Source organism: Schistocerca nitens, chromosome 3, assembly GCF_023898315.1.
Source record: "Schistocerca nitens isolate TAMUIC-IGC-003100 chromosome 3, iqSchNite1.1, whole genome shotgun sequence".
Lineage (NCBI taxonomy): Eukaryota > Metazoa > Arthropoda > Insecta > Orthoptera > Acrididae > Schistocerca > Schistocerca nitens.
The window spans coordinates 585,026,536-585,041,597 of NC_064616.1; the positions used below are offsets into that span (position 1 = coordinate 585,026,536).

The 15,062-nt window shown below is 41.2% G+C and overlaps 1 protein-coding gene across 1 annotated transcript in view; it reads left to right on the forward strand.

The window, feature by feature from the left end:
- Positions 1-366: 366 nt before the first annotated feature.
- Positions 367-15,062, forward strand: part of LOC126249667 (elongation of very long chain fatty acids protein AAEL008004-like) — a 139,227-nt gene continuing 124,531 nt past the window's right edge. Inside the window, exon 1 of the mRNA XM_049951348.1 lies at positions 367-534. The gene's annotated coding sequence lies outside the window, so the exon portion shown is untranslated. The remainder of the gene's footprint in view (positions 535-15,062) is intronic.

The window sequence follows — 15,062 nt, forward strand, 5'->3', positions numbered from 1 at the left end:
AGAGTGGTAATCTTATTCTGAATCCTCTAATGTTATCTATTGTGAGATGTGTCTAAAAGAATTAATCATTCAGATTTTGTTAGTCCCGAAGTTCTATCCTTGCTTATAAAACGGGACATACATGGGTAATTACGCAGAGTCCCAATTTTTCGCTTTTCACTAGTCTGAAGCGTGTTGCGACGAAGGGACGCTATGCGAGCAATGTGCGAAGTTCACAGCGGTTCACTAATCCGCTGGAATTGTTTGTGGGAGTGAACGATTGGTAATTGGGACAGTACAATAAGTCTATTGTTTTGAGCTCATTTCCATATGTAAAACTCGGGTCTAGCCTTTCGCCAGTCCCTTTCGGCAGTGCAGTCTGCGCAGTAGTTCACTAAAGACACAGAAATTTCAGCTTGTGTGTTTCGGATGTCCCAATTTTAAGATTTGACAGTTGTTTAAATAGTGAGTAAAAGGATTTAGCGCGTGTCTCGAGCTTGGAACACTATCGTCGTGGATCAGAAATTTTATGGTGAACACGGACTCTTGTAGAAGGTATGCTCCAACATTAAAAGTATTTGTAGCATTTCTTACGTCTCCTAAAGTAATGTCGTTCGTCCTACGATGTAATTCACTATAAATCGTTTGAGTAACTCAAACTGTTTCGAGAAGAATGCAAATCTGAAGGAAAAAAGTGTTACTGGCTCCTGATGATTTGCAATATAAAGCAAACAAGAAATGAACGAGAAATAAAAAGCGAAAACGGAATAATGCATTTTCTGCTCCATACTGTGTAACTGTTTCCTGTATTTAATTCTATTACGAAACATTTAAAAGGATTATAGTAGCTTGTTGACTAGTATAGTAAATACCATAATGTCGTAGTCCCATATTCCAAATTTTTTCTTTCATTTACTTTAGTTACTTGAACGTTCCATTGATGATATATGCGAAATGTCACTATTATGCGAAATAATAAAATATTACGTATACATATACAATATTATATCATTTCTTTTTTAAGTACAACACAGTGTCTGTGTTGTGCGCGCATTCTGTGTGTATGATTGACAGACTGAAATCCTTGATTCAGAGCAACTTACTCGAGAAAGAAAGTTACTATGAAAATTTTCGAAGCTATATTTAAGAACTAAATAAACAAAAAATAAATAAAATAGACTTGATGTTCTTTAAAACTATCATAGGTTTACTACCTTCAGATAAGTTTCATATTTTATCCGTCAGGTAGTTTGTGTTGGCGGAAAAGCTTGTGTGTGGTACATAACAGATGAGTAGAAAATATAATATTTAGATTAAAGTTCAGTCTTGATCACGTTGTCTGTTTTATTGAGTAACCGGTTTCGGTTTTTTCTATAAAACCATCATCAGACCCATGGGAGCCAATGGGTCTGATGATGGTTTTATAGAAAAAACCGAAACCGGTTACTCATTAAAACAGACATAACGTGATCAAGACTGAACTTTAATCTAAATATAACAATTAATTGATCACTGTATTCCAAAAATGTTTACCAAAATTGTAGAAAATATAAAATGTAATATTTAGGAAAAAATATTTACTCAGATGATTTATGGCACAAGCTTAATAAATGTTTTGTACGTTACTCGAACTTGTAATTTAAAAATGTTCTTGAATATATCCGATCATATATATTGCTCGAACTGGTATGCCAGTGACAGTCTTTCTCAATGCGTGGCTACTTGTCACTTCTTAGTGTTAACTTCATTTTAGTTATCCCGGACAGCTTCTAGGACACACCATTTCAAAATATGAGATTAACTACAATTAAAAGATAACCAACTAAACAATATCCACATATCAGCATTAACATGTAAAATAAGTAGAAAAATCCGTGTAATTCTAATTTGTTTGCAGACCTTTATTGTTTATTTGGTCTGCTGTGTTGATGTCAGTGTGTTGCATTAATTTAACGTGGGTTTACCCGCAGTGAGATAAGACGTCCCTAGAGGTCGTTCCACGAGGGGATCTATTTGCACAAAGATACGGGATAGAATCATTTGCATTCTTATTAAAAGCATCGTATAGGAACTTGTATGACCTGTCTTAAAGAGATTTGGATACTTAAATTAACGATTCCTCCATATGCGTGTCCCTTTTCTTGTGGAACGTTATGCAACCTATATCCATATATTTTGTTAGTAATTCCTCAGTTTTCGTTCCCATTTATATTGTTGCCCACTTTAACATTGGATCCGTGCTGAGTCTAGACGTTCTCGCTTGGAGCAGCCAATAAAGAAAGAAAGTTAGAATAGGAAGCTCGACAGTAATGGTCAGTTAAAACTAAATTATTTGGCTCTGAGTTGAGCGACCGACTCCTTGCCTGAGCGGCCACATTACTTAACAGCCATTATAAGGACACCGGCTGCTATATCAAGCAGAAGCGAGACTTCCCTGTTTGTATTAGGATTCGAGCAATGCCTACTGAGCCCCGTGATAAAAGCCGTCCCTAGTAACCGCGAATCGTATCAAGCATATCTCTTTCCAGTTATCTCTTTAGCGGAAGATAAAGTAAGGTTGGGTCGACAGCTACATTTTACATGAGAGATTCTCTTGAGGCTGATTATCCAAATCAAAGGAAGAGACCGATTGAATTCCGATGTCGGCACACAGTCAACTCCTCTCGAATACCACCAAAGAGTTCACGCAGATTAAAGCACCCATCAGGCAGGCTGATCGTCATCAACAATGTCACATGCCTTCATTTAGTGCAACACTGGGGGGAGTTTTGCGACATTAGTGCGTAGTTTGGTAATTGGAACAGAGCGCGTTTACAGCTCTTACAATTACTTACAAACTGGCCATGAAACACTCTTCAGTCAATAGAAATCTAACCCGTTCCATTCGCATTTCGACACGGAGGCTGGTAACATCAGCTGTGTAACCCAGTGAAGTCGCTTTCTGATCCCAGTTGACTATACACATCAATTAACCGTTGTATAAGAAGAACACTAGGGGACTGACACGTGTGTCATTGATTCCAAGGAGGGCTCGGCATTCCCCGTCAGTCCAAAAGGCTTCGAGACGTAATAAATAAAAAAACAGAGTAAAGTTAAGGTGGCGGTTGTAATGCTTCAGGCGTTCTACACAGTCTCCCCCACTTTAGTGCAACGCTCAGTACGTTCGCATCAACATGTGAAGCTGTCGTAAAAGTCCTTCTTTGGACTGTGTGCTGGATACACCTTGACACGCACTTTACTCTCCTTCAAAACTTTTAATTATTCAGCGATAGCTCTGCATGAGAGATGACAGGTTTTCAAACGACCGCGAATTTTCTCATTGCTCCCGCCAGATAAACTTGAGATGGAGCGCCCTGACCTCTCGTTGTCCTCGTGCAATACCTATCCTCCTTTAAAAGGTTTAAACTCCTCAAATATTTGGGCACAACTTAAACAATTATCACCGTAAGCCTTTATCACCGATTTAACTGTCTCCGTAGCCGTTTTACCGAGTAAAGCTTGAAATCGAATCACTGTTCGTTGCTCCTCTGCGATTTGTGGCACAACAATGTTGACACACTACAGCCGCAAGTTCGCTGCTTAGCGCTGCCGCTCAGAACTGATTGGTCGAATGGACATAGGTTGCTTGCAGTTGTTAATTCAAGCTGCCACCGTAGTTACTACGCTGACGTGGTTTATACGCCAGGAATATCAGTGTCGGAACATTTTGGACGGACCGTATAGACATATCCACTAGAATCGATCTTTCACAGAAGGAAAAAATAATGGTTTGTTACATGAATGAGTGGCTATAGTCTGGATGCGATATCAGTCGTGTGTTGAAGCCTATGCGGTGATTTGTCTCTGTACAGTAGTGGTAGAATTGTGTTCGTGACGTCCCACATTCGAGACAGTGATGACTGGAAGTACTGAAGACCACCATCGCTCCGCATGGCTCTGTGGTGGAGACATGAAATCTAGACACTGATGCTCTTAGAAATCCTCGTTCCCGTGTAATTTCCGAAACGCTATGATCCACCTATCTTGCACCGTTTATCATCCCACTTTCAAAGTAGACCACGCGACGTGCCGCCATGGTCTCATATATGTGTCTAAGACATACTGCTTAGATGTCGTTTCTACTCTCACGCCATGAACCGCATTTAGCTGCAATATACTGGCGTCCTTCACGGCACAACTTCAAATGATTCAAATGAGACAAACTTTTTCTACACTTGTGGCACTTTACTTTTTAAGTAATGATTGCATACACGATATCATCATAGAGCGCCTCAGATAGCGAAATAATGTCCTACTTTTGGGTACTCTTCTACAGACTCAAATAAGGACATATTTACTTCCGTATCAATAACCTAACATCATTGCGACCCAACCAAAAAAAGGCCAGTAATAGAAAGACGGTGATCCCTTTCATAGTCTACAAATCCAAATCAGCGAACTAAAGAATTGGGAAGACACGGTTAATTTCTTATCGACTCCAAATGCCCACTGTTCAAAGTTTTTGCCTAACAAGACGCTATAGTCGGGGTACAAATCTATGAAGACATACTATTTCGAAATGAGGAACACAATAAAGACATAATGCCTTGGAATGCCGTCGAACTGCATTACCATGATTCATCAGAACGTCGTCTCACACATAACTCGTTACCACTGAGGTTCAAGGGTATTGTTGGAAAATACCTCAACACGTTTTCTGCAGCCCAGATTTTTCACAATAGTTCTTTCACATTTGTTGATACATGAATGACAAAAAGCATATATAAGTTCTTTTAGTAGTCGCCAGAACTTTCGTAACTTACATATGGACGCAAGTGCAACTCCGCCTACAGTGATTTCCACCAAAGAAGACATCTTCTCTGTCATAGAAGAAATGTTTTAACAGTTACGTACCCTGTAGCAGAAGAGACTGTAGGCTACGCTATTTACGATCTATAAACATAATTACATTTAGTATCGGTATACAGGGTGTTAAAAAAGGTACGGCCAAACTTTCAGGAAACATTCCTCACACACAAATAAAGAAAAGATGTTATGTGGACATGTGTCCGGAAACGCTTAATTTCCATGTTAGAGCTCATTTTAGTTTCGTCAGTATTCACTGTACTTCCTCGATTCACCGCCAGTTGGCCCAATTGAAGGAAGGTAATGTTGACTTCGGTGCTTGTGTTGACATGCGACTCATTTCTGTGAACGTTTGGGCAGACATTGTTGGTGATGTCTTCATTGGGCCCCATGTTCTTCCACATACGCTCAATGGAGCACGTTATCATCATTTCATGCGGCATACTCTACCTGTGCTGCTAGAACATGTGCCTTTGCAAGTACGACACAACATGTGGTTCATGCACGATGGAGCTCCTGCACATTTCAGTCGAAGTGTTCGTACGCTTCTCAACAACAGATTGGGTGAGCGATGGATTGGTAGAGGCGGACCTATTCCATGGCCTCCACGCTCTCCTGACCTCAACCCTCTTGACTTTCATTTATGGGGGCATTTGTAAGCTCTTGTCTACGCAACCCCGGTACCAAATGCAGAGACTCTTCGTGCTCGTATTGTGGACGGCTGTGATACAATACGCCATTCTCCAGGGCTGCATCAGCGCATCAGGGATTCCATGCGACGGAGGGTGGATGCATGTATCCTCGCTAACGGAGGACATTTTGAACATTTCCTGTAACAAAGTGCTTGAAGTCACGCTGGTACGTTCTGTTGCTGTGTGTTTCCATTCCATGATTAATGTGATTTGAAGAGCAGTAATAAAATGAGCTCTAACATGGAAAGTAAGCGTTTCCGGACACATGTCGACATAACATATTTTCTTTCTTTGCGTGTGAGGAATGTTTCCTGAAAGTCTGGCCGTGCCTTTTTGTAACACCCTGTATTATTCAGTAGTAGATTCTAGTGACAAGCGTCGGTGGCACTAGTTTTATATATTAGATAGGGTTCAGGCTTATTAAATCAACAGAGAATAGTAATGAATATGGTATTGCAAATGAAAAATTTCAGATATCTCTAAAATCGTTCCATATTTGATATCGGTGCCAAGTGATTGCATAACTATTTCTCCTACCAGTTGTGAAAGGCTGGTTTCGAAATGACAGCCGTAAAACGCACATCTCTGTCTCGAGCTACATCAGTACAAAATTGACGGGTCTCACGTTTTTTTTTTTTTTTTTTTTAATTGTTGCTGTTCAACCTTAGCCGACATACAGCAGATGCGCTAGTTTAGGTAGGATAAAATGAGTGAAAGAATATGCAGTACTAGGAAGGTGATCGTGGGACTTCTGTGGAAAACTTACACAAAGCCTAATGATCACTGTTCCTCAGTCTAATGAAAATTTAAGAAAGTAATTATAATTTTATATTAGGTGACATAAGTAACTTGAATTTTCTACAAGCTGGCATTTTTTACCAATATTATGTCTATCTGTTTGGTCTTAAACCCACTGTGCCCCGCGGAGTGGCCGCTCATTTTGAGGTGTCATGTCACGGACTGTGTGGCCACTCCCGCCGGAGGTTTGAGTCCTCCCTCGGGCATGAGTGTGTGTGTTGTTCTTAGCATAAGTTAGTTTAAGTAGTGTGTAAGTCTAGGGACCGATGAACTAAGCAGTTGGATTCCTCAGGAATTCACACACATTTGAACAAACCCACTGTGATACGAGAAGTTAGACAGATTGCCAGTTTTAAGTCCGCAATACTTTTGTGAGATATGGTGTCATGCCACGATGTACAGATAATGATGAAATTAAGCTTTGCCGGTATATTTCACTATTGTATAAAAAGATCCAGTTGTTTGCAACGATAGATTAGGTAAATACAATGGAAAACATTAACAGAGAATCATTATTCAAAAACACACACAGATGAGTTCGCAACGACAGTTAACCATAATGACAAGACCAAGCTTATCATAAGTGCAAAAATTTGTAATCTACTGTACTACTTATACTCTTGAATTTCGGGGTTACTGAGAAAACAACTAAAGAATCTATTTCCTTTCTTCGAAATTAAGATGAACAAATAGTTAAAATTCGGTGCGTCTGACCCCTAATTTTTCATACATACACTGTCTGACGAAATATATCTGGTTGTTATCCGAAAGGAGTGCTGTGTATTCAGTGACGTCTGTTCTATGAAATATACAAATATTGTCCGCACTCGTAACAAGACAGTTCGAGAAGCTGTATGTACTATACTGAGAAGCTCACACACTTTCAACATAGTTCAGTGATCGAGATCCATAAGTACGATAAGTGATATACTGTCAGTTGTTTCAGGTCTTAGTTTCAAATAATTTAGTGTTTAACGTCCCGTCCTGTCATCAAGTGCGTGGCTCAATTTCGTATTGCGGAAGGATGGGAGAGAAATCGGCCGTGTCATTTCAAAGGAACCATCCAAGTATTCCCACTGAGTGATTCAGGGACATCACAGAAACCCTAAATCTGGATGGGTGGACGGGGTTTGAACTGTCGTCTTATCAAATACGAGCCCAGTGCCTTACAGATTGTGGTTGGAGGTTGAAACGTGATGAAACGCACATTTCCGAAAATGAGCAGACCGATCATACATTTTGATCTCCACACACTGTCGACCCTCGTAATACTCTCTTTGATAAATGGGAAACCTACGTTTGGCACCTATACCACATGAATTCTTTCTACATTTGTATCTGTAACTAGAACCGTCACTGATGACTACGAGAGAAGTAAACCATGGAGTAGTGTAAGTGATACATCACACTGATAAACATTGAGCACCAGCCGACGTCGTGTTTTGATCCATGAAAGTTTTATGCATTGAAGACTCAAAGTGTATCACGGTATACTGCAACGAGAGGCATTCATAGAATATCTTGTGACCAAAATATGCTTGAATGCCCATGAAGAAACTTTCAGATTGAGGAATGAAACTGTGAACATGGTTCACATGGAGAGGTTTGTCCATTTACACGGCAGTATCAGGGCAGAGAGTCGTAAGACTATTCTTATCGTTTATTAATTTAACTTATACACTGGGAAATCACACAAGATCATTTAAGTAAGGCAAAAACAATATTTTAAAAAACGGGCGTAAAGGGTCAGTTAAAAACAAATTGACATGAATCATAAGTGTCACAAATAATCACATTTTTCATGTACTGTGTTACATCTTTGGTCACATTGACGAAGTTGGATCGCTCTCCTGACTAAGACCATAATGGATTTCTTTCTTACACTTCATTTAATTTCTATAGTCCTCCAAGGTCACACAAAAACAACAATCAACCGCATAAGTACTCATCTCATTAAGCCCGCCCGGCAAGCGGCGCGGTCTAACTCGCTGCTTCCCGAGCAGGAAGGCGTGCCGGTCCGCGGTACGAATCCGCCCGGAGGATTAGTGTCGAGGTCCGGTGTGCCGGCCAGCCTGTGGATGGTTTTTAAGACGGTTTTCCATCTACCTCGGCGAAAGCGGGCTGGTTCCCCTTATTCCTCCTCAGTTACACTATGTCGGCGATTGCTGCGCAAACACTGTCTCCACGTGCGCGTACACCATAATTACTCTACCACGCAAAAAAGTGAGAACCTACCCCAATATTTCAACACGTTCTACGGAAACCTATGTATATATTCGGTTTGGGGTGAACGACTGTGTTCTTATATCATTGCGAGAGGTGTCTAGGAACCATGCGTGGAAGGTGCCTCACAGAGTCACAAGGCTAGTCCTTTTCCACATAAAGTATGGTAACCTGCATATAACGTGCTCTGGTCTTCATGTATACAATAAATAATGAATTAATAAGCAACCGGTTGCATAGAAGAAATTCAATTTCCTTACCGGTTTCGGGCGCTTAGTGCTCTTCTTCAGAAGATTATACCTATCACATTATTTACAAGTATTAGCAATAATATGCATGTAGCAAAATACCCTGGCCATGTGGATTATAGTGTCAGTACGAGATCAGTTTACTATTTTTGTACAGACACTATGAACTACATGAGAATGGCAGTTTGCTGTACGCATCTTATTGTTGACACCCGAAAATAGTGCGGTAGGTATAACCCTTTTGAAGAAGGGCACCAAGTGCCAGAAACAGGTAAAGAAATTAACTTTTTTTTCTACTGGTTGCTTATTATTTCGTTATACATGACTACAGTTGCTGAGGATGTATAAAATACTAAATTTATACAATATGTTTGCCATATATCCTTTGAAGTTCAAAGAAAATAACATCATTTATTTCTCGTGGATGAAGCAGGGATTGTACTTTGGGAGCTGAGTACTGTCTTCCGCTTTCGAACATAATTGAGTAATTTACTGTTCATATGTAAAGAAATCGTTTCAGTTTTTACAAAGTTCAAATGAAATAATAAAGAACAACTGAAATAACGAGATACCAAAAACACTATTAATTTTCATAATATTTGAAGCTATATTTTTCATTAAGGCTGCCTCCCAAAATGCACATAAATTTTGGAAGCTATGTTTGCCATGCCAAATGTATAGATAGTGTGATGCACAACAGCTAATGGAGCTCTCTTAATATCAAACAAATAATGTAAGTAATGCATAATTTCTTGTAGTATATTCTTGTGATAATATTTATAACTATGATTACTACTTATAAATTTCTGTCTAGTAGGGTATAAAGTTGTGATGTCTTTTGGTTTGAATTCTTCTTCAGTTACATCCAAGTTTTCCTTCCAATTAAGTATCTATATATATCTGTACATATTATAAATTACAGTCTCCCGATATGTCATTCTGTTCATATGTGGAGACTAATCCTAAGAAATACTATATTTTGAGACGATTTTAACTAATAGGTAGATGAGGAATACACACTGAAGAGCGAAAGAAACTGGTACACCTGCCTAATATCGTGTAGGGCCCCCGCGAGCACTCAGAAGTGCCGCAACACGACGTGGCATGGACTCGACTAATGTCTGAAGTACTGTCGGAGGGAACCGACACTATGAGTCCTGCAGGGCTGTCCATAAATCCGTAAGAGTACAAGGCGGTGGAGATCTCTTCTGAACAGCACGTTGGAAGGCATAACAGATATGCTCAATAATGTTCATATCTGGGGAGTTTGGTGGTCAGCGGAAGTGTTTAAATTCAGAGGAGTGTTCCTGGAACCGCTCTGTAGCAATTCTGGACGTGTGAGGTGTCGCACTGTTCTGCCGGAATTGCCCAAGTCCGTCGAAATGCACAATGGATATGATTTTATGCAGGTGATCAGACAGGATGTTTACCTACCTGCCACTTGCCATAGTCGTATCTAGACATGTCAGGGGTCCCATATCACTCCAACTGCACACGCCCCACACCATTACAGAGCATCCACCAGCTTGAACAGTCCCCTGCTGACATGCAGGTTCCATGGATTAGTGAGGTTATCTCCATACCCGTACACGTCCATCCGCTCGATACAATTTGAAACGACACTCGTCCGACCAGGCAACATGTTTCCAGTCATCAATAGTCCAATGTCGGTATTGAAGGGGCCAGGCGAAGCGTAGAGCTTTGTGTCGTGCAGCCATCAAGGGGAAACGAGTGCGAATTCGTCTCCGAAAACCCATATTGCTGATGTTTCGTTGAATGGTGCGCATGCTGACACTTGCTGATGGCCCAGCATTGATATCTGCAGCAATATGCGAAAGGTTTGCACTTCAGTCACGCTGAATGATTCTCGTAAGTCGTCGTTGGTACCGTTGTTGCAGCATCTTCTTCCGGCAGCAGCGATGTCGGAGATTTGATGTTTTACCAGATTCCTGATATTTACGGTACACTCGTGAAATGGTCGTACCGAAAAATTTCCACTTCTTCACAACCTCGGAGATACTGTGTCCTATAGCTCGTGCCCCGACTATAACACCACGTTCAAAGTCACTTACATCTTGATAACCTGCCAGTGTAGCAGCAGTAACCGATGTAACAACTGCGCCAGACACGTGTTATCTTATACAAGCGTTTCCGGCCGCAGCGCCGTATTTCTGTCTGTTTCTATATCTGTGTATTTGAATACGCATGCATATACCAGTTTCTTTAGCGCTTCTGTGTATATACAGGTCGTTTCCGTAAGAACGTGTAAAACCTAACAGGACATATTGAATGTTCCACTAAGAAATTTGAGGTAGAGAATCTGTGGTTGGAGAAGCCATCTTAAGTAGATAGGGAAGTAAACCTGTCTACCGCTTTGTCTAGCGTTACTGTTTTCCATCTTATTTACAACTAACATGGGTGCAAGTTTACCCGTACTGTGCTGCTCATTTTAATGTACATTCTTTAATTCCTGCAAGGAAACAAGGAGGACGAGCCTGATTAGTATGAAGTCATGTTGTAGGTTTTGTTTACTTTACTTGTCCAAATGGTTCAAATGGCTCTAAGCACTATGGGACTTAACACCTGAGGTCATCAGTCCCCTAAAACTTAGAACTACTTAAACCTAACTAACCTAAGAACATCACACACATCCATGCCCGAGGCAGGATTCGAACCTGCAACCGTAGCAGTCGCGCGGTTCCGGACTGAAGCGCCTAGAACCGCTCGGCCACTGCGGCCGGCTTACTTGTCCATAAGGCGGCTCTGTTGCACTTACATTCACCCATATCAGTAAGTGCTATGAGTCAACAACAGACCTTTTCATTACACAGTGCCATTAAGAGGCGTACAGTACAGTACTATGGATCAGTATCGGTACAGTTTCGCAAAACTCACTGGCTTGCACCTTGTGTATGGGGAAGTACTTTGCAATTCTGCTGTGAAGTTGGGCAGGGAACGGTTTCCAAACAGGTGTCATCCTTTATTTCTCTCGATCGACGGACGAGGGAACTGGTTCATTGGAAAAAAGAAACGGGTGACCTGGCAACATGAGAACCACTCGCATACCCGATTTTGGAGAGGAGGTGCTGGAACGTGTATCTGCGGACCCCACTACAAGTATTCGTCGTACTGCACGTCAAATGGGCGTTGCACTTACTAGCGTGTGGCGAGTAATCCACAAACAAGAATTACACCCATATCACCCACAACGAGTCCATCCAATGCTTGTGACTGTCTTTGCACAAAGGGTCGCATTGTGTCAGTGGCTGCTCGGATAATCAACTAGATTTCCTCCAAATCTGACGAAGCCTCATTTGATCATGATGGTATTTCAAACAGCAGGAATACCCGTGTGTGGGATGAGGAAAACCTCTACGTTCGTTTTGTTGTGAATATCTGGGTCGGCATTGTAGGCGACAATCTCATTGGGCCATATCTTCAATCTGGCCTTTTGAATGGTCACCTGTACTTCAGGGTTGTGCAAAGAGTTCTGAGTTGTTGGAGAACGTACTCATAGCTGCTCAAGAGAGGATGTGGATACTGCATGACGGTGTGCCGCCTCACTTCAGTTTAGATGTCCGCAACCATCTCAATGCTGTATTTCCTGGTTGCTGGATTGGAAGAGGAGTTCCTATTCCATGGCCTGCGAGGTCACCTGACCTGAATACCCTTCATTATTTCCTATGGGCGTATCTAAAGTCACTTGTGTATGAGACCCCAGTGGATATGGAGATGGAATTAGTTGCCACAATTGTAGCTGCCTGTGATGTGATTCGATACACACCAGAGATATTTACATCTACATCTACATCTAACTCCGCAAGCCACCCAACAGTGTGTGGCGGAGGGCACTTTACGTGCCACTGTCATTACCTCCCTTTCCTGTTCCAGTCGCGTATGGTTCGCGGGAAGAACGACTGCCGGAAAGCCTCCGTGCGCGCTCGAATCTCTCTAATTTTACATTCGTCATCTTCTTGGGAGGTATAAGTAGGGGGAAGCAATATATTCGATACCTCATCCAGAAACGCACCCTCTCGAAACCTGGACAGCAAGCTACACCGCGATGCAGAGCGCCTCTCTTGCAGAGTCTGCCACTTGAGCTTGCTAAACATCTCCGTAACGTTATCACGCTTACCAAATAGCCCTGTGACGAAACGCGCCGCTCTTCTTTGGATCTTCTCTATCTCCTCTGTCAACCCTACCTTGTACGGATCCCACACTGATGAGCAATACTCAAGTATAGGTCGAACGAGTGTTTTGTAAGCCACCTCCTGTTTGTCTGAGAGGTTTTGGCTGCGTTTAAATTTGCAGTGAAGCACTCTTTGCTTTCGCAGTAGTTTCCTAACTTTGTTGTTAAACCACCGTGGGTTTTTCCCGTCCCTCACAGTTTTACTAGGCACGTACCTGTTTAAAACGCATTTTACGATTTCTTTGAACTTTTTCCTTAAACACTCAACATTGTCAGTGTCGGAACAGAATTTTTCGTTTTGATCTGTTAGGTAGTCTGAAATCTGCCTCCTATTACTCTTGTTAAATAGATAAAACTTCCTCCCTTTTTTATATTCCTATTTACTTCCATTTTCAGGGATGCTACAATGGCCTTATGATCACTGATTCCCTGTTCTGCGCTTACAGAGTCGAAAAATGCGTCAGAATCTTGTTTCGCTGATGTCATGCTTGCATCCAGATTGGCCCGAGGATCAATGATAACATGTCGACTGGTCAGATGAATCACGTTTCTTGTAAATTTGCTCGATGGTCGAGTCCGAATACGCCGAGAAACAAGCGAACGTTTTCTCGGAACATTCATCACACCACTTGAAGCAGACTAGTGGGGGCCGTATTATCCAAGGGTGGTACATTTATCTGGAATTGTATGGAAGCTGTGGTAAAGTTCGGAGACACCATGAAAACTGTGGGCAACGAGAGCGTTACTGTGGGCCACCTGCATCCCGTCATGCTTGATGTGTTCCCTGACGGCGATCTCATCTCCAGAAGGATAACTGTCCGTGTCACAAGCCTACAACTGTGCTACAGTTTATTTGAGGACCACGAGAGTGAACTTACGTTGATGTCATGGTCGCCAAATTCGCCTGATATGAACCTGATGAGAATCATCTGTGACGCTATTGGCTCTAGTTTCGCGCCCTCAAACCATCGGCTCCTAATATGCCGGAATTGCCTGACCTGAACGCAGACGATTGGTGCCACATACCTCCGGAAACAGACTAAAAATCCATGCCACCCATAAGCGCTGCTGTATTGCATTTCTCATACGTTTTGAACAAGGTGTTATATTAAAACAAAACGTCAGTGAAGAATTAATGAAAGTATTATAATGTTTGTTTCTTCCCATAGCTTCTACTAGAAGTAATAATTTCAGCTTTGTGTTGCAACTGGGACAAAGGAATTTGCCAACTATTGTATAGTTCTCAGTTGTGAATGGGAATCGTATCTCCTGATAACAGGAATGAAAAGAAGTCAGAAGTAATAAAGAAGCTTATATGGAGGAGGTTAAAATAAAAACATCCGGGATAGAAAGAAAATGTAATTGGCAGAAATTAAAATTAATCAAATGTGAAAATGTGTAGTTTACCACTACAGAAAAAATAAAAAGATATATAGTGTGACACACAGTTCTAGGTCAAAGTGTCTTTCGGGGGAAATATCGTAGTTTCCAGATGTATGAGTACTCAATCTATAGGTAAGAACATAATCAGTGGAGCGTGCTGTGACAAATACGGCAGTATGATTGAAATGTCGAAAAATACAGATAAGGCGTCTTCTGTATGGGAGTGATACTGAAGTAGTCTGTATTTTGGGTTACATGTCTGCACCTTCGAACACACTGAGGATGAACCTATGAAGATTTCTAACAGCAAAGTACTCATGGATAGCTTTTTAAACTTGCGTAATTATTTAGAGAAGTAACTTACTTGCGTAATTATTTAGAGAAGTAACTTGATGTAGATATCTGTATTATAACAGGCAGTATATATCTAAGACGTGTATTCTTATGCAAACTAATTGTATGTCAAACATCAAGTGGGAATAACTCTTTCAAAAAGTTTTGACCGTCCTCGTAATGTAGTCGGCAATTCTCGAGCAAATCTCCAGAAATGGATAATATTTTATCATATTTCCAGGTGTCGCCGTACCTATATTATCAGTGCTTAGCCGTTAAAATCGTTCATTGGAACTGCACTCTTCAAATGGAAAAGGGCTGTTGAGCTAAATTTTTTTGCAGATGCATCAATGGATTATTTCATTCACTATA